The sequence below is a fragment of the Vombatus ursinus genome, unplaced genomic scaffold, assembly GCF_900497805.2.
Source record: "Vombatus ursinus unplaced genomic scaffold, bare-nosed wombat genome assembly UNPS02014841.1, whole genome shotgun sequence".
Taxonomy (NCBI): Eukaryota; Metazoa; Chordata; class Mammalia; order Diprotodontia; family Vombatidae; genus Vombatus; species Vombatus ursinus.
Genome location: NW_020954619.1, coordinates 17,178,819 through 17,199,883, shown reverse-complemented (window position 1 = coordinate 17,199,883; position 21,065 = coordinate 17,178,819). Strand labels below are relative to the sequence as shown.

At 36.3% G+C, this 21,065-nt stretch overlaps 1 protein-coding gene across 7 annotated transcripts in view; it reads left to right on the top strand.

Moving 5' to 3' along the window:
• The window catches only part of PLCB4 (phospholipase C beta 4), a 473,095-nt gene that overhangs the window by 94,278 nt on the left and 357,752 nt on the right, over positions 1 to 21,065 (top strand). Inside the window, exon 1 of one of the 7 annotated variants that reach the window (XM_027840352.1) lies at positions 10,359 to 10,435. The exons of the other annotated variants lie outside the window; for them this stretch is intronic. The gene's annotated coding sequence lies outside the window, so the exon portion shown is untranslated. Of the gene's footprint in view, positions 1 to 10,358; positions 10,436 to 21,065 lie in introns of those variants that run through there. 7 annotated transcript variants of the gene reach the window in all.

Genomic DNA, 21,065 nt, shown 5'->3' with positions numbered 1-21,065 from the left:
TATTAATTACCACTTCAGTACTTGGGATAAGAAGTAGTAATGGTATTTAAGAAGGTGAAATTGGGAAGAGCAGTTGGACTTGACAAAATACATACAGAGGTGGTTGTTGTTCATCCTTTGTTCTCAAAGGACCAGTGGCATCAAGAGAGTAATGTCTTGACTGTAAATGAATTGAATTTAAGTGAGGAAGAGCTGTGTAAAATCATCAGCTTCACTCTCTCCTCCAGAGTCATCAGGGTCCAGAGGCAAAATATAGTCCATTGGCAGTAGCCCTGAAGAAATCCTTATTGGAGGCACTATAATTTTAAGGGTACTCAGGAATTTATTCTTAAAATATTTAAAAGAGAGAAAGATTCCTGGAAGAATGAGGAAAACAATCATGTGTGGTATTATAAAAAAATAGTGACCTATAATATTCCAATAGATGCCTACTTTCACACAGGTTTACAATTTTGATGAGAATAGCCTATGCACCGATCATGAGTATTTTCAATGAAAACGTTATGAGAATAGGCAAGCTCTTGGAGCTGATTTTGAAAGAAAAATACTAGGCGTCTTCATAGTCACATAACATAAAGAAAGCCATAGTAAATATAACATTTCTGTTTGACTTAGTAAAAGAAAATGATGCTGGAAGGTTTTCCTTAGCAAAGTACATCTCACCCATACATTAAAACTATTCAACTATTAAAACTATTCTGACTGTGTCAGAAGTAACTGACAAAATAATTTTGTTCAGTGATCTGCTGAGTATTGATACTATTCAACATTCTTGCTGTAGTCATAAAATGTTTTGCTTGTTTTTTTGTAAGTAGGATGGTATGTGCCTTTTCCATGAACAAGACACTTTCACTCAACTTCAGACCTTTTCTCTGGCTGTCTCCCATGCCTGAAATGTTTTCGCTCCTCCACTTGACTTCTGACCTCCCTGCCTTCCTTTAAGTCCCAATAAAATCCCACCTTTTATAGGAAGCCTTCCTATGGTTTCCCTCTTTTAGTTTTTTTCCTATTTATCCTATATATAGCTTGCTTTGCATATGTTTGTTCATATGTTGCCTCCCCAATTAGATTGTAAGCTCCTTGAGGTCAGGGATTGTCTTTTGCCTCTTTTTTTGTATACATTTAATAAATGTTTATTGAATTGAATTGAACAGCGATTAAATTTGTCCTATTTGACTGCATGAAGCAATAGGAACAGTGGGTGGAATTTGAAGAGAGGCAGGTTGTTTAATGCAAGGAAAAGCATCCTAATAATTAGAGCTACCTGGAGATGGAAGGGGCTGCTTCGAAAGTAGTGGCTTGCTGCTTAGTACGGGTCCTGGGTTGGGGTGGGAGAATGAATAACTATTTCTTGGAAATGTTATTGAGGGGATTATTGGCCAGGCATGGATTAGAACAGATGGTCTCGGATGTTGGTTTTAGCTCTGAGCTTCGGGCTATCTAGTGAGTTGGACGGGAGTGGTGATTTTCATCAGAGTGCCCCCACCAATAATGTTACAAATTCTCTAAGTATAGATGAGGAAGCTGAGACTCAGTTTAAGTGACTTAAACACGGTCACACAATTAGTAATTGGCAGAGTTGGCACTCAAACTCAGTTCTTCTGGTTTTAAAGTCTGTATTCTTAACTTCAGGAGTTCTTAAATTTTTAGTACCATGGACCCCTTTGGCAATCTGGTGAAGGCTGATGGACCGCTTCTCAGAAAAATGTTTTTAAATGCACAAAATGAAATATGTAGCATTATTAAACAAGCCTGTTATATTCAAATAAAGATGTAATCCCCCCCCAAGTTCATGGATGCTGTAAAATATGTCAATGAACTCCAAATTAGGAATCCCTATCTTACCACAGCACCATTCTGTCACTATAAAAGATGTGAAGATGTAGTGAATACCCAAGTCCATGGGAGATCTGCTTCTTTTAAATTTGAAGACTCTATAAAGACTGTTCGTGGACATAATTAAGACTCATCAATGAGAATAACAAAATAATGTGAATTTATCAGGTTTTTCTGATTACTTTATTCAAACTATAAAATATTAATAGCTTTATGAGAATTATTTTATATATTTTGATTGACAGCTACAACTTTCGAATTATGTACATTTTTAATTATGTATTTTATATGTAATTTTAAAAAATCTTATGTGTAACCTGCTTCCCCCAAAAAACTTTGGGCTCACATGGACTGGGTCTGATCTCAGGAATTTATCTAAGAAGGTTCCAGCTGTGTTCTTCAATAAGATAATCTTGTATATAACTTGTGTCTGTGTTTCCACATGTGTGGGTAAAAGAGGTCCTAGTCCCCTAGAGGCATTCAATATAACAAATGAAAATTTGAAATGGGATAGCCTTTATTTTAACCTACAACAAATGTTGAAAATGCAAAGCACTCACAGAAACCAGTAAACAGATGTTGAAATCACACAAGTCACTCAAAAGTAGTCTGACTTGGAAGGAGCTGAATGCAATCATTTGATATTCTGTTGACTACCTAGCTATCTCAAACTGGATCTCGAAATGGTTCCTCCTCCCAAGACTTTATTTCTCAAGGAAGGTGGGTGAGTGAATGAATGAATGATGAGTGAGTGAATGAAAAAAAAAACAGCAAACGTTTGTTAAGTGCATCCTATGTGACAGGCACTATGCGAAGTGCTGTAGATACAAATATAAAGGTGAAGATGATACCTGCCCTCAAGGAACTTACATTCTTGTAGAGAAGAGATTACAAATACTTGGGGATGATGGCCAGGGAAGCTGTATTTTGGTTTAGAAAGTTACTGGGTTGGTGAGTGGAACCATAAGAAAGTAAATTGAAATACCCTTTTCAGAAGCAGTGGCAGTATTGATTTGATTATGGTTCTAGAACTGCAAAACAAGTTAGATAGTAAAAAGATGGGTGGAGGTATCTGAGCTGAATGTGCCATGTGCTTCTGCTGAAACTTTATGAATTGGCTTGGCTACTTCCATCCTTTGGGCTGGGAATGTCTACTTTCAGAAAACTCCTCTTAAGCCACCTGGGCAGTCACATGTTGCTTTTTCAGGTACTCTGTCAGTGACTAAGGTGGCACTGACTCTTGGATTTGGAAAGCCCCCTTTCAGGTGTAGAGTTTCTGACTGGTGCTCAGAAAGTGAAACATAAAGGTAGAAAATGCCAAGAATACTCTTTACTGGTTTGGCCAATGTGGGGGGTTGGGGTAGAGTGGATGTGGAGTGACCCTTGTAGCTCTCTACAGTAAGGGACAAAAGGAGGAAGAACTCTCTTAATTCTTTCTGCATCTCAAGCTGTCTTCTGCCTTTTTTCCTCTACCAAAAGGCACAAGGGAATAAGTAGTAAGACAAAGGGCTTAAAGCAATCATTATTCTTTTTTACAGTGAGGTGGTTCCTCTGATCAGAATACATCTTCCTGTGTCCAAGCTAGCCCATCATCTTGTGGGCAGCACCAGTCGCAAAAACCAAATCAATAGTTATTGGTGTCCTCTCAACAAGATGCAAATGGATGTACCAGTGCTCCTCATGGGATGCTGCTTTCCTGACCCTAGACAAGGAAAGACCCATACCCTTTAATCTCATCAAATTAATTGGAGATTCTCCTGTTCAGTAGTTCTCCCCTATTTGTACACTGAAAACTAGAATAGACCTATTTTAATTTGGTTAGATGAAGACTTGAACAGTGATGACTATTTTCAGATTGATACTGATTAATAAATGCTCCACCCCACCCCTGCACCTTTCCACCCTCCTACAATGACAAGAAGTTTTGTTTTGAAATATCACAGGATATCTGAAGTAGGATAGTAGAATCATAAGCAAGGTCATTTGTACCTGGTGAAATCTTTTAACCCTCTGCCCTATTCATCATGCTGTGAATATTAGAAAGCTCTTATCTATTCTTTTAGCTTCTTAATGTGAAATTGTAATCTCCTTGAGGGCAAGGAGTGTCTTTTGACGATTTTTGTATCGGCTACACAGTGCCTGATAGTATTTATTGACATACTATTAAGCGTTAAGAGGCTTGTGTGGAGAGGTGTTTATATACTTTTAAATAAATGCTTGTGGATTAATTGAGTTGTGTAGCAATGGATGTAAGCAGGGCTGTCTCCCCTCTGGTGCCAAACCATCATTCTGATCAAATCAGCATACGAGAGCAGCTATCACTTGTTGGGAACCTCTGATTGTGCCATCATGTAGTTGGTGAGATAATGAAAAATTGGGATCAGAATGACTTTGTAAAGGTTGTATAGAAATTTGTGTAGCTGTTGCATCTCTAATTTTCTTTCTGTATCTTAGGGCAGCTAGGCTAGGCAGCTAGCTAGTAATAGAAATAGCTCCTGAATTGATTGCTGTGCTTTGGGGGTAAAGCCAGCAGGTGAGTGCTTCAGGCCTTACCCGTATAAGAGAAAGTGAAACGAAAAAAGTAGGAATGCTTCTGTCTTGCTTCTGCTACAGGAAAATGATGGTTCCTGGTCATGTCTGGCCACACCTATTTCTCTTCCCAGTATGCAGTTCCTATTCCATATTTACTCACCTTAACTTACCCCACCCTCCCCCTTCCCCACCAGGGAAAGAAAGGGAAGCTGAAGGAGTGAGTGATGACATTGGATCAACAGCCTCAGTCTTGTCCCAGATGGCAAAATAGTGCTCTGACCCATTTTTAGCCTAAGGGAAAGGAATAAGACCTGGATCCAGTTTAGGTCTGTCTTTTGGGAAATTAATAAAAAAAATATTAAAAATCAAAACCATACAATTCTATCATAATCTACTCAGGCCTCTGGCTAGGAAATCCTAAAGTTGGGGAGAATGGTCTAATCATTTCTGTGACCCAATTTTGTTCTGTGTATACTAAGCTATTCTCTGGTGCCTTCCATGGAACTCCCATCTGCATCGAATTAATACAAAGACATGCATCACAAAGAAGTTATAAGGCATGTTTTTATATGGCACAAAATTAGGAAATAGAAATAATTTCCAGCAACAGGCAACAGAGAAGAAATTGGAGGAGTGTAACTTTTTACACGTCTCAGAAGGGATGGTCACAGACAGAAGTCTCTAGTCTCAGAATGTACCTCTCAAAGTGCTTGCGGAGACTTCTTTAACCTTCTTTGTGACTATCATTGTGCAGCACTTCAATGCCACTGCCCACTCTCCTGCCCTCTATTGCTCTTCCCTTCTGGTACAGGCTCAGTTCTTTTTGAAAACTCTTGTAGTGGCAGATTAATCTCCTTCTGTCTCAGAGCAGATGATTGAGCTACCCTTTCTCAGGCTGAAATAGGTTGCTGGAACTGGAACCATAATTTACAGAATTCAGTTAGGTTTCAGACTTTTCCCTTTTGCCCAGGGAAGAAAGCTGGTTACAGGGTTAATGACATCAGGGAAATGTGTTCAGGCAGGAAGAAAACTGGACAAGTGAGATTTGATTAGTTTTATACTTATGTGAAGGAATTGCTGTGTAACTGTTTAAAATTTTTTGTTCAGATAGTTTTAAACTGTGTGCGTACACATGTACGTCTGTGTGTGGTGTATTAGATTATGAAATGCAAGGAGTCTCTCACAAAAATCTTTAGAAGTGCTAGAACAACAATTGTAGATCTTTGTTAAAGGCAATGTTAAGCCATGTTATGCAAAATAATACTTATACAAACAGTGATTTTAAGGCGGGAAAAAGCATTTGAATTAACTGGAACCAGTGACATAGAAGCCTGGTTGTCAAGGGTAACCTTCTTCTAATTGGAAGAGACAGTCTTATTATACAGAGGTAAACATGGAGATGATCTTTTCTCCATCTCCTTCTGGCTATAAGCAGGAAGAAAGAACATAAGGACTGTTGGAGCAGAGAGAGGCCATATATCTAGGAAAGGTAGTTCTTGTTTTCTTTTTGAATTTGGTAGAAATTTATTTTTAGAAGTAAAAACACTCAAAGTACCACATTTTATTGTAGAAGTGGTCACACAAACATTATCAAGTACCATCACAATTATATGTTACATTTAAATTACATAAGTTAGAAACATCTTTTATACACTAGTAAAAGGGAAGCTAATACCACCTCTTGTAAGTTTGGGCTTCTTCCCCTCAAGTAAAATGAAAATTACCAGACTGAAAAATCGTTGATGACTAAAAATCAAGAGACCTGGATTCTACTCCCAGTTCTGCCCTTAACCATCTTTGTGCCTTAGGCTAGTCACTTGGCTCATTTTGGCCTCAGTTTTCTCATCTGTAAAAGACAAAACAGCACAGTGGATGGAGCCCACGTTTCTGGGGGCAGAGAGCCTCATTCACAGGCTCTTTACCTGTGTGATCTTAGAGAAATCATTCCATCTCTCTGAGCCTCAGTTTCCTCTTCTGTAACATAGGGGAGTTTGACTAAGTGGCCTCACTTTTGAGGTGCCAGAAAGGTAGTTCTTTCCAAGAGGTTAGGTCACTGAGGTTAGCAGAATGCAATCAGAGGAAGGGTGGAACAATTAAAGGCAGAATGATATTTAGGACTTTTGATAAAAAGCCATTCAGCAGTTTGCTACAGGGGACCATGATAACTCTAAAGGTGAGATAAGCAGAAAGTAAAGCCAAGATTAGGATTAACTCTCCTGCTGTTAGTATAAGAGCCTAGTATTGCACTTGTACCAAGGTACTTGTGTTTCTTCAACTTTTAATCTATATTGTATTTATGTGTTTACATGGAGCAATTATGAGCAAATAATTAATCATAGTGTTACTATTAGGAGTTATATTTTCATAGAAAAGACAACACTCACCAGATCATTTGTTGATAGCTGAGATTTAGGTAGTCATGTCTGTGGGAAACCTAGCTAGTCAGTATTTAATAATATATTTGCTGTAATATATGATATAATATAATAAAATAGCATTGTTCACCAGAATTGTAGACACAGTGCTTAGGGAGAACTGACCAACATCTACAGGGCTGGTGTGGTAAAATCAGGCCATTGTGATATTGAGAGTCATTACATGACCCTGGAGTGGAAAAGAAAGAGCCCTATTAACCTTGATTTGCCACCTTAAAGCACTGACCATTAATTTTCTCCTTTTTTTTGCTCTACTTATTTTCTGCACAGTAAGAGTTACTTTATTGATGCTATATGATGAGACAATGAATAATTGCCAGTAAAAGTTATTTCTCCTGGTAAACACTTTGCATCGCTTGAACCTCTGTGTCCATACTGGCCTTAGTCTTGGAGGAGCATAATAAAGTAGAAAGTAATAAATTTGTGAGCTATGAAAAATCCCTTGCATTTCATTGTATTAGACATCCATTACTGACTTTTGGGGATAGCATCTCTTATTTGTTATTTTTCCCTTTGACTCATGTTATTAATAGTTATTTTTATATTCAACCATGTATTAAAAGGGTTCTATTTAGCCAACAGATATAATGGAGGAAGATTGAAAATATATATATTAATTTTGAAAATATATATATTAATTTGCTATAGATATATATTATTCAGGATGTTATTTTGCTGAAATGATAATTTCCACTAAAATACTTAGGAACACAGGAAAACCTGGGTTTGCAATGTTTACTTGAATATCACCCGTTTTAGCCCAGTAGCTCTTAGAATAAGGTTACTGAGAAACTTGTTCAGTCACCTGTTATTGTTGCCGCTTATAGTTTATTGGGTTTGTTGCTTTTGGAATCAAAAACTGAGGTGGGAAATATGAAGGGCTCAATAGGACAATTGTTCCAGTTTTCTACCCACATTCTGTTAAAAAAAGAGAAATGTGAAAACGTATTCAAAGGTTTTTTTCTCCATTTGAAAAATGTTTACCTCTTTCTTAGTGTAGAATAGGATGAATCTGTTACTTCTTGAGCAAGTTCTTTGATGGTCTGAGTCAGAAAATAGGTTCACCTCTACGTAGCTTATCAAAGAAAGATGCTATGTAAATATAATTGGTGGAATAGAGTGGATAGCATTTCTCCTGGAAACTGTGATTTGCATTAATGCCTGTTCTTTTGTGTACTTTTTAATTACAGTAATGCATTGTGTTTTTAGAGGTTACTTATCTGCTAACCTCAACTATTTAGAAGTTAGCTGAGATGGAGGAAGTAAAGGGGAAAAAATAGATTTTTTTAGCTGCCAGAATGACTACTATAAAGAACATTATTCAGAAAAAACCCCTCAGGTCCTTACTTAGAAACTTTTTATTTGTACTTTGCACACAGTTGTATGTTATTACAAGCTTCATGATCTAGTTTCCAGTGAAGATTTAGAAACAGTAAAGTTCAAGAGTGGATTGCTAGAGGCAGGTAAACTAAAACAGCAAGAAATGATTGTCATTTTATTTTTCAGCTAACAGGGGAGAAAGACACAGGAATTAAAAAAATCATAGTAATCAGATGCCTTGTATTGTAGAGGTATAAATAGTCTTCCACACACTAATAATCTTCTTAGGGTATGAATATGCTATGACACAATACAACAATTGCTGTTTATATTCATAACACTTAGTATTCAAGAAAGGATTGAATAATTTTAAGTATATTTGTTTTAAGAAGGCAAAAAGCAGTTTGGTTTTTTAAGGAGCTTAGGGAATTCAGGTTTAGTAACAAAATCATCTTACGTGAAATAACTCATCCTGAACTATATTAAATAAATTAACTCACCTCCTTTATTAATGGTCCTGTTTGATGTTACCAAAACTGAATTTTATTTTGTGAATATGCTCTACAGTATAAATACAAACTGTTTTTTAAAATGTGGTAGCTAAGCAATGGCATCCTAAAAAAAAGCTTGAGAGACCAAGATGACTACAATATGCCGAGACAAATCAGCTCATTTTCATTGTTATGAGTTATGTCACCGTCTGAGCTATAGCTCCTAGGAATGCAACTGTTAGCCTTGCTCTGTTTGCCCATCTATCTCTCTCTCTCCACCTGTTCCTGTTCATAGGCATGGTTGGAATGTACGTGGATGTCTCTAGAAAACAGATGATAGCTATACAATGGACCTTCCAAATCCAAATCCAACATATTAGACTGTGCTATGATTGTGACATAGAATAATTTCATTGGTTCTGGCATTGCCACATCTCAGTTTATGTTGTTTCTATATAGTCTGTTCAACACTAATATGAAATGACCATGTGATAGTATAGCGATCACTTTGCAATTGTCAAGACCTTAAACAGAATAAACTCCTTGAAAGTAGGGACTATACCATATATTGACTTTGTATTTCCAAAAGCACAGAGCATAGTGCTGAGTAAATACTTACAGTATAGAATAAAAGCATGAAATGCTCCTCTTGCTAGAAATCAAGTTTACTTTTACAATCTTAAGACTCCTAGAAATTGGGCACACTGCACTATAAAAATAAACGTAGAGATAGTGATGGGCCCTCATGATTCAGTGATTGTTCTAGAATACTCTGGGTACACCTAGTCAGAAACTCAATGTCATTCTTAAATTCACTACTGAAGTCTAGTAAAGTTATTTATAATAACTAACAAAAAAGATGTATTTGGAGATCTAACCAAAGTTAAAATATTTCTTAAATTGGGGGCCAAATCATGGTATGGCTAAGAGCATGCAGAAACATATTTTCATTTCAAAAGATGCAAAGAGATAGGTTTTTTATATTATCCATGCACATTATGGACAAGAGTAGAATCCGATAGCTGTAGATCAGCTCCCATCCTCATTTTAGGCATGTAGTTTCAATTAGCTTTCTGTCTAAACATATAACATGATCCTTAATACCTAGCCACATCAAATGAGTACCCTCCTTATCTCTGCTAGGTATTGTAGGGGAGGAATATAGCCAGAAGGTGGCAGGAGGGGAAAGATGAAACAAAAATTTTGTCCGTTTCTATCCTTGAAATGGATAATCAGCTTCCTAAATAAGCAAGAGTTAGTTGTGGTTCTGTTGTTGTTGTTGTCACTGTTGTTTTTTGGTTGGTTTGTCTATTTTGATTATAGCTAAGTATCCAAACAGTTTAAGAGAAGGTCATGAGTAGGTGCATTAGACTTAAACCTGTGGACCAAATGCCCAAATTCTAGTCATTGAACAGTGAACCAAACCTGTTACAAGTAGCAGTTCTTTGTATTTGCAGTGATCTTGTTATCACTCTGTGCTGTGTTCATAAAAAGAAATGCTATTTTTGCTGTTCTGCCAGCAGTGAGAAAAGTATACACCTTGGGCTTTTCTCTCATTTTTCCATCTTTGCTAGGCGGCTTCACATCGGAGGGCAGAGGTATGGGACTGCCCATCAGTCAACCATTGTTATTGTTACAATCACTGGCTGAGTTGTGCTTGTTCATTCTGAAACCTCCCATTCTCTCCCCTCCCTCCTGTCTTGAAACCTTGAGGCTTACTAAAGAGCTGTGATTGCAGTTACACGTTTCAACCTTAGATCAATAGTGTTCTCAAGAGCTTGCTTCTGAGTTGAAGTACCAAACCTCTCTCCGTTATTTCAGGTAAGAGAATTCATTTTTTTTAAACGAATTGTGAATAGAATTCAAGGTTTCATAGGGATCCTATTTTTAAAAATAGATTTGTTGAATACGTTTGGCAGATGATGTTTCCAATTCCCATTTTCAATTTTCTCTAAAGAGAAATAATTCATGTGTCTAGGCAGCTGTAGAACAGACTATTTTCTGACACCAATAGTATTATTGCTATTGACTTGCTGTGCATCTGTGGTAGGTATTTGCTAAATATGTTCTAATTACAGAAAATCCAAGCCTACAAAAAAAGCTATTACACTGTACAGTTTTGCTCTGGTTAGTATAAAAGGGTTCATTTAATGTGTCTTCCATGTAATTTACCTAAAACTATCTTACAGCTTTGAATTTATTTTCATCCAGAACTATTTGTTTTGATTTTGTTGCTGGGTTTCCCCCCCATTTTGTAGTTATTCTGATTTTAAAGTTAATAATCCTTTTGGTAATATTTGCTGTGAGCACGTGTACCTGCTGTAATACAAAGACAAATCTGAGGTAGTGATTTATTCTTTTGCACTGCTTATCAGATGGAGCAAATCACTCTTATTCTTGTTTGGGTGTTTTTGCATTTTTAATGAAGGTACAGACTCAGTTTAAATTTGTTCAGTTATAATCACCACTTTTGCAATTTATTGAATTATTATATTCCCTTTATTTACTAGGTGATTAGATACATGTACAACAAATATTCTAAGGTGATATGAAAGAGTTGACTTTTTAAAAGTATACTAAAAGAAACACAAAAAATTCTACTTTATCTTTCTCTTGAAAAGTTAAAACTGTACTTGAAGCCCTTTAATGAAATCATATATGGAAATTAGTAACATGACAAACCAATTCCAAATTTTCTACTTTTCTCATGACTTAAATATTGATTTAAATATTTAGAAATTTAAAAAAAATCTCATCAAATTCTTAATATAAGAGCCAGAACCCACATGTAAGTAAAAGTTAGAAGAATGATTGCTTCCAGACATTGCCATCCCAACAGGAATGATTTACTTGTGGGCTCTTTGTTTTTCATAGTCATGAACACTTTTTAAGAGCTTTAGGAGTATTGTTTAGCATTTTTGAAAGAAAGACTGTTTCTTTAGTTCTGTGTGAAAAAATACGTACCTACTGACACAGATTGATTTAGCCATCAAAAAGTAGATTTTTGTATCTTTTTTTGGTTGAAAATGAACTTATTTAAAAGAATGTATAAACTGGAACTCAGTTGTCATTGTTCTACTGCTTCTTGCAAAGGTACATGTATGACAGTGATAGTTGTCCCTGATCGCTGAAATAAAAATGTCCTAAACTTTTTCTGTGGACTGTTTTTTTTTTCGTTAAAGACACATGATGTGAGAAAAAATCCTTAAAGGTACATTAGGATTTTCCAAATATCTTTTCCATATTATGTTCTGGAAAGCTGCGTTAACAGTTCAGTATTTTCAAAATAATGGCATAGCTATCTTAAGACCTTGTAGAGACTTTCAGTACTATTCTTTTACTTAGGTAGTTACTGTAACTGAAATCCTGTAAAGAGTCATATAATTCTCATGGGATTTATTTGATAGACATTGCTTATGTGAAATAAGTTGTAAGTGACTTTTAATTTAATGTTATTCTAAACAAAGACCTCTTTATTTTAAAGTTTTATTACTTATATGTGTGAACTCATATTGATAGCTTAACTGTTTGAAAAGTAAATATTTCAGTTGAACAGCTGTGTGTTTTAATGCTGTCTATGCAATAAATAATAATTTCACTGATTTTTTTTTTCTTTATGGTATACCTACTGTATAGTCATAGCCTTACTTTATTTGAGCTAGATATTTATAAATGATTGAAACTGTTAAGTGATTGAATTGACTAGATGTAAACACTGGCCCTCTTGTGATTGATAAGACTGACAATACGATTGATAAGACTGACACCACATGACCTCCAGTCTTTCCCACATAGGATGAACATGTAGAGTAAACTCTGATTAGCCTTCTTGGTAGCTATTTCCAGGGCTCATTATTTTTGATAGCTCTGTCTCTTCCCTTGTGAGCTGTATTACATTTGGGTTCAAATTGCATGACCCCTTTTGGATAGCTTTGAACCTGCATGATTCCAGATGCCCATCTGTCTATCCACTGTCGTTTTCCCACAATCAGGGGCTTATTCAGCATTTATTTGATTGATTCCAGTTGTGTGTTTCAGTGTTTTTTATTGTATCTCTGTCCCAACTTGCTTGCAGGTGCCCCACTTCACTCACCGTGAATTTTAAATATAGAAAGATTGTCTGTGGGGAAGCAACTTATTTTCCTCTCATTTAACACATAATTTTCTGTCATAATCTACCTGTTTTAGAAACTTAACTATTTTTCCCCAGTCTGACACTGTTGGATTTAAGCTACACATTTTAAACCTAAACAGGCTGTTAATGATTAGAAGCTGGTAATATTAGGTTCTTTGAATAACTTACCTTCTCCTAATGCAAGATTAGAAATAGTGTGCATAATCCATGTAACACACACAAACCATTCCGTGCCATGCAAGTCACATTCATTGTTAGAAATTATATGACTCTTTTGCATTTATATTTTTGAACCATTTATTTGTTTTCTTTGATTTCTTTAAAAATTAAGATTTTTAATGTCTGTAGCTTATAATAGTCCTATGTCAGGTAACTCTATCTTTGTTGGTGTGTGTTCTCTTCCTTGGGGCAGCTAATAGATAGATTGCTGGACCTGGAATCAGAAGAATCTGAGTTCAGATCCTGCCTCAGATACTTAACTAGCTGTGTGACCATGGACAAGTTACTTAATAGTACCCTCCTCCCAGGGTTGTTATGAGGATTTTGTAAAATGCTTTGCAAACTTTAAGGTGCTCTATAAATGTTAGGTATTGTTATTACTATTATTATTCCATTGATGTAGGTTACAACTTCTGTGCAAATTAGCAGATGATTTTCAAGTGTTTTCTGGGATTGCCAACCTTGTGATAAGCCTCTCTGACCTTCTTGGATAAAAGACATATAGCCTATAATCAAACCTTTAGCTTGGTAGAACCTGCGAGAGCTTATACTTAATTGTCATAACCTTGAAAAATCCAGGATCTTGGGAAAGGACTCACCTTCAAAAATATTTATTGCCACACTTTTTTATCAGCGAAAAAGTAGAAACAAAATAAGTTTCCATAATTTGAGGAATAACTGAACAAAGTGTGACATATGAACAAAATAGAATGCAATTGCACAGTAAGAAATGCCTAATATAAAGAATTTAGAGAAACTTAGCAAGACTTATATGATGTAGAATAAAGTGAACAGAACCAAGGAAGGGAGGGAAGGGAAAGGAATAAGCATTTAGGAGGATAATTTATATAATAACAACATTAATATAAAGGAACTATGAAAGATTTCAGAATTTTGGCTGTGTCTAGTTAGTGACCAGTCACGTTTTAGAAAATGGATGATGAAGCATCTCATCTCTAGGTGCAGAGGGGATGGTCTAGGAGCAAGGAATGAGACGTATTTTCATATATGACCAATGTGTTTACGTGCTTTGATTCTATTTTTTACAAGGGAAGACTTCTATTTGGGGAGAGATTGTGTGTTAGTGGAAAGTGATAGAGATTAAAAGATGGAAAGAAAAGTAACAATAAAACATAAACCACGAGGAAAAAAGTTCAGAAGGGAGCACAAGCACATAGGGAATTTTATTGCTACCTTATTGATTTTAATATACACTTAAACAAAAAGCCCTTTTCCTCCAGAGCTTACCTTCTAATGGGAAGACAGTACACAAAAGAGAACTAAAAAGAGATGGGAAGGGAAGAGCCAGGCGCTAAGGCATCGTTTTGAAGTCTCGAAACCAGGAATAAAGCTGGGAGGGAAATGAAGACTGGTCTAGGCCCCTCTTTAAAATGGAGTTTCCAAGAAGAACTCAGTGGAATAAAAGGCAGGCCTTACAGAAGGATATTCTATTTGAGAAGACTGGAGGACTAATTGCATGTTCCAGTGAGGAGATCCCAGGTGCTGAGGGAAGTTCCAGGAGGAGATGAAATGATTTGAAATTTGGGACCCAGAAACAGGGTTGGGGAAGGAATGTAGCCATGAAAGCAATTAGAATAAAATGACTTAGGGTAGCAAACAGCAAAAATAAAGAATCAGCAATAAAGACAGATGATAGAGTGATTTTGTCTGTGGAAAACAACCAGATATCAGCTCTTTAAAACTGCAGGCCTCATAGGCTATTGTGTATATGAGTGTGATGGTGCCTTTACTTCTTCTCCTGTCACTCTCTTCTTAACCCCTTACAATCCAGCTTATGACTTTATAATTCCGTCAGAACTGCTTCCTCCAAAGTTACCAATTATCTCTTATTTGACAAATCCAGTGGCCTTTTCTCTCAATCATCATCCTTCTAGACCTCTCTGTAGTCTTTCACAATATTGTTCACTTTCTTCTTTGATACTCTTTTCTCTCTAGGTTTTCTGGACAGTTTTCTCTCCTCATCTTCCTTCTACCAGTCTAACAGCTCCTTCCCTGTATCTTTTCCCCACATTCCTAGGAAGCCTCCAATCCCCCTTAATCTTAAATCTTAGTAACTTCCCTCTGAGACTACCATATATCTTTATTGTATGTAGATGTTTGCATCTGGTTTCCTGCATTGGACTATGAATTCCGGGGGAGCAAGGACTGTTTTTTTTTTTCCTTTCTTTGTATTCCCAGTGCTTAGCATAGTGCCTGGCACATAATAAGTACTTAATAAATGATGTTGACTGACTGACTTTGTGTGTGTGTGTGTGTGTGTGAGAGAGAGAGAGAGAGAGACAGACACAGAGAGACACACACAGAGACAGAGAGACACAGAAACAGAGACAGACAACTGATGTTCCTTCATTTCTGTACCAGCAGATGCTAGTAAGTCATTTTATATGATGCCCCTGAAGGTTCACAGTATCACCCGAATGCCCAGAGAAACCATCTGGGACTGTGGGGGTTGGGGTGGGGAAGAGCCACCGTCACTGGAGTCATTCTGTCCTCTTGTCTTTCCTTTCCCCTACTCTGTGCTCTGGATCTTCCCAAAATCCAGGGTTAATCAGTAGAGTTGCTACCAATGGAGGAGACCCTTGCCTTCCTCATTTTGCCTTTCACTCCAGCTACTTAACTATTCTCTGGTCTTGGATGAAAGGGGGTCAACAACTCTATTTTTTCTGATAAGAGAGAAGGGCACCAGGGCTTGCTCTCTGCCCTGTCACCGTCTCTTAACATTCTCTGGGCCTTTCCATCTGCTCTGACTTTATGCTCAGCTGTTCCCTGGGACTGTTGTTTTAACAGTCTGTGAAACACAAGGACCTCTAGTCATTGCCATTAGCTGCAATGCTTTACCCTTAGGACATCTAGGACTCTGCCCCACTGCTGAACTTTCTTTTATGTAATGTCTCCCCCAATTAGACTGTAAACTTTTGAGATTAGGGAGTGTTTTTTTTTTCATTTTGTATCCATTTGCTTAACACAAGACAGCACATAAAAAAGCACATAATATGTGTTTATATATATATATATATATTTATTCATGCTATAGTAGAGCACTATATCCTGTATTCATTCATTCATTCATAAATTTAGCTGACATTTATTAAGTACCTAATGTATATCAGGTACTGTGGTAGGTAATACAGTGTAAACACAAGCAGAAAAACAGAATTGAATGAAACCCAAAGGCTCCTGTTCTCTAATGTGGATTTTTATACTGTAGTAAAAGGCAGAGTATAAAAATGAAAAGAATAACATGACAAGAGAAAATTGACATTTGAATATGACTCACAAAGGATGGACAGAAGAACATATTGATGGATCACTATATTGGTTCATGTATTACATATGATATTGCAGATTAGAAAAGGACACCATTGAAATTATTTACATGTTATGTCATATAAATCATTTGTTTTCTCAGTAAGTGGTTATCCATGAAAAGATCTTAACTGTGGGGCTATGATTACTAAATCTTTGTGAGCAAATTCATTTGACTGGGATTGTATGTATTTTCAAAGAGGTGACTGGCAACTAAGACATGTTATTAGAAAGGTAGATACAACTGGTGAAAAATCACATCACAATGCTGTGGAAGAAATTTGTGACTATTTTGGAGAACTCATTTCTGAGTACATTCTATTCCCTGACCCTGAATAGTTTTTACAGTGCTCATAAAACAAGGCTATTTTGGTGCTACTTGCCAAATACTAATACCTGGCAGGTGTCAGTGAATCAAATCCCTCCAGATTTAAACCATATAAGGAAAAGTTGACTCTTCTTGCATGTGCTAATGTCATATGCCTCAATAAATCAAAACTTTTGGTCATTGGAAATGTCATTACCCAAGACCTTTTAAATTAAATTAAATCTAGACATTTATTAAATACCTACCATGTGCAAAAGCATGGTGATAGGTACTGGGATACAGAGACAAAACATATAGAATTTTTGTCTTCAAGGTACTCGTTTTATTAGGAAGATATACACACAAATAAGTAAATACAGGGTAATTTGAGAATGGGGAGAGGATGGTAAGAACCAGAGGGATCAGAAAAAGCTTGGTGGAAATGCCATAGACAGACATGAAGAAAGAGTGCATTCCATGTGTGAGATATAGCTTGGATGAATACAAATAACTGGAAGATTGAATGTCAAGTTTGGGGCACAGGAATGTAGAATACCTAAAGAGGAGTAATGCGAACAGAGGCTAGAAGTATTAGAGTCAGGTCATGGATAGTCTTAAATGCCAAGTTGAGGAACTTATATTTGATTCTAGAAGCAATGGGAAGACACTGAAGGTTTTTTGAGCAGGTTACTGACATAGACATGTGACATGGAAATTTTGATTTGGTAGCTGTTTAGAAGACAGATTGAAGAGGGGAAGAAACTGGAAGCAGGGAGACCAATTAAAGCACTATTAATCATTGTCCAAGCAATAACTGATGATGATAGTGCCAGAGTAAGTGGAGAAAAGGCAATGAATGAAAGTGATATTGTGGAGTTTGAAATAATAGGTTGCTGGTTGGATAGAGAAGTTGATTGACATGGGGGAATGTATGATAACTTCAAACAAAGATGGTGATTCTCTAAACACGTGAATTTAGAAAATTTGGAATTTAGGAGGGAAATTAATCAGTACCATTTGACACATGTGTTTAAGATACCTGTAGGACATTTAGTGAAGAAGGTATCTAGCTGTCAGCTGTTAATGTAATATTGGAACTCAGGAGAGATCTGAGGACTGAATATGTACATTTTTGGTGTCAAATGTGTAGTGGTGAAAATTGAACCTTTAGATTCAAGGGTATTACATATTAACTTGTTGCCTGCCTATAGAACAAAAGTTAATTCAAGGAACAACATATTTCCTTCAGGGATCTGTTATCTTTTTGTATATTCAAGGAAAGAATTTTAGATTCAGAGACTTCTTAGAGCAAGAGTTTTAAGACTTCAGGAATTCAGGATTTCAAGGGATTGATTCTTTAGTTACCATGGCTTCCAAAATTCACTATCTGGTACCCAATATCTGATGAGAACCTCTCTGTGCTTAGCTAGGGTGATCCTTGGATGACATAGTCCATATCCTGGCCCACAGTCAAAGCGTTTGGATTTGAGGAATTGGGATTTTGGAAATTGGGAGAAACTGCCAGAATCTGTACTTTGTCAATATAAACCTTTATAAAACCAAAGTCACTCCCACACCATGGTGAAGCATTAGGGTAAAATTGTGTGGGAGGGAAATTATTATATAGCTGAGTATCTCTAAAGAAGTAGGCTTAGGATTGCTGATGAACATGTTTATCACTTTTCTGCACCCTAATGTCACATTGCTGATTCATCTTAAGGTCCAGAATGTTCATATGTTCATAGGAGCATGGGTTTAGGGTTAAAGTGACTTTGCATGTCAACTAGTCTAATCCCAGGTCATTTTACAGATGAATGAACTGAGGTACAGAGAAATTAAGTGATTTGCCCAAGGTCATACTGGTAGTGAGTGAAATTCATACCCAGTATATAAATGTTCTAATATGCAAAATTTTGTGAGAAAATATCCTTTTATCATTTGTATATTATATATTTCTTTCAGTCTTGCAGTAACATTTAAGATGGATTTTAAAATGTCTGTACCTAGAGTTCTGTTTGGTATTAAAGGGGAACTTGGAGAAAATTGTCACTGTGTGTTATATAGGAAGATGTGTCATCTTCTTTTGATGAAGAATTTATCGGTTTGGATTAAAGCATCCAGATAGCACCTGAGGATCAGTTCTTGAAATGTTTTTCTATCTCATGAACACAGCAAATGAGATAGAAGAGTGGAGGTAAGCTGACATAGGTACCCCTTGCTTGTTTTAGTAACACAGAGACCAGAGTGATTTCAGGGATACTGGGAGCTTGTAGGACTTTGACAAAACAAGATTATTTTCTGGAGGACAAGAAAATTAGTTGGAAGAATGATGCTTTAGTGTTAGCCTTTTATTTTCTGACATTCTATAAGAAGGCAGTTGTTACCCTGTCACAGAAATCACGTGTTTATGCATGCTTTATTCCACCTTTAGAAGAGGCAAAAAAAGCAAGCTAACATTGGGGACTGTTTTTAAGAAAGCCAGTAACAAGACTACTATCCATTGAGCCTTATGTCTCTCACCATCTTAGCCTATATCTGTACCTACAAACTACACCTTCAGTGTACCATAGTAACTGAAATCAATAATGATGATTCTGAATCATCCAGAAAATGTTCAGGTGATTGGCACATTTTAAAAATTTTACTTTAGCTTTTTTCCGTAGTTAGTTAATTTAAATATTATTTTTTAAAATTGAGTTCCAAATTCTCTCCCTCCTTTTCCCTCTACCACCCATTGAGAAGGCAAGCAATATGATATCAGTTACACATGTGAGGTCATGCAAAACATATTTCTATATTAACCATGTTGCAAGAAAAATAAAAAGTGAGAAACAAAGAAAGTTACAGAAATTTGCTTCAATCTGCACTCACATTCATCAGTTCTCTTCCTTTGGAGGTGGATAGCATTTTTCATCAGGGATGAAATATCTTGGATCATTGTCTTGATCAGATTAGCTAAGTGAAAGACTTTTAAAATTAAAACTTTTTTTTTAAACAAAAACCTTTACAAAAAAACTTCTTTTGCTTCAGGGAATAATTCTTCAGTTACCTGGAAAATTCAGCTATCCTTAGAAACAGACAAAACCCCACCAAAAAAAAAAAAAAACTTGTTCCTCATCATTTTGAATAGTTGAAATGTTATATTGTTGTAGTATAATTATGAGGCACATCTATGTGTTAATGTCCTTTCCCTACAAAAGTAGAAAGACTAGAGCATTCTGATACAGTGAGGTATGTAAACTAAACTAACATAAATAGGATATCTTCAGTGAACATAATAATAACACAATATGGCTAAGACCTGTAATTTTGTCAGTGTGAGAACTCTTTCTACTAGCAGATCATACACTATGTAAATTACTCTATTAGAATTATCTGAGGGGGCAGCTATGTGGCGCAGTGTTTAGAGCACTGGTCCTGAAGTCAGGAGGACCTGAGTTCAAATCCGGCCTCCAACCAAACACTTGGCACTTACTAGCTGTGTGACCCTTGGCAAGTCACTTAATCCCAATTGCCTAAAAATAAAACAAAACAGAACAAAACAAAAAAAAATAGAATTATCTGAGGCTCAGAGAGGCTTAGGGACTTGGTCAAACCCAGGTCATTTTAACTTCATGTCCAAGATACTATCCATCATGCCAGACTTTCTTTTAAATACGTATACACACACACACACACAAACACACACACACACACGCATCGTGAATAACACTTGAGGAGACCTGATGTTTTAAAAATAGATGTACTAGTCCTTATGCATCTAAATAGCATTGTCTTTCACAGTAATTACCTCATGATGTTATAGACTAAGCCAGCAGTGCTCCCAGTGGAATTGCCTTAAAAAGCAGTTTATAGACTATCCAAGAAATATTCATAAAGGGATGGTAGTGCAGTGCAATGGAAAGAAAACTAAATTATTAAGCACCTACTATGAGTCTGATATTGAGCTAGGTGCTGGGGATTTGAAGACAAAAGCAAAAAAGGTCCTGTCCTAGGCTCTCTTTTCTTCTCTCTGTCCTCTCCTTGGTGACCTCATCATCTCTCATATTTAATTATATATGTATGTGTGTACATATATGTATGTGTATATATATGTATATATGCATACATGTGTATATGCAAACACATTTTCTCCCACCTCTTAAAATGTAAGCTTCTTGAGACTAGATATTATTTCATTTCAGTCTTTTTGCCCCTGCTTCTTAACACAATGTCTGGCATATAGGAGAAGCCTAAAAATATTTGTTGACTGATAACTCATATCATTATAATATTTTAAAGTTTGGAAAGTACTTTCATCACAGCAACCCAATGTGGTATGGATGTACATGTTTTGTTGCATTTATTATAAAATTTGTCACATTTTTTCGTAAGCCCATATAGTTCCAAGGTGATAAGCATATAATCTTGATTGATGGGTTGAGTAGTCCCCCCTCCCCTCATAATTTAGACTTTCGGATGAA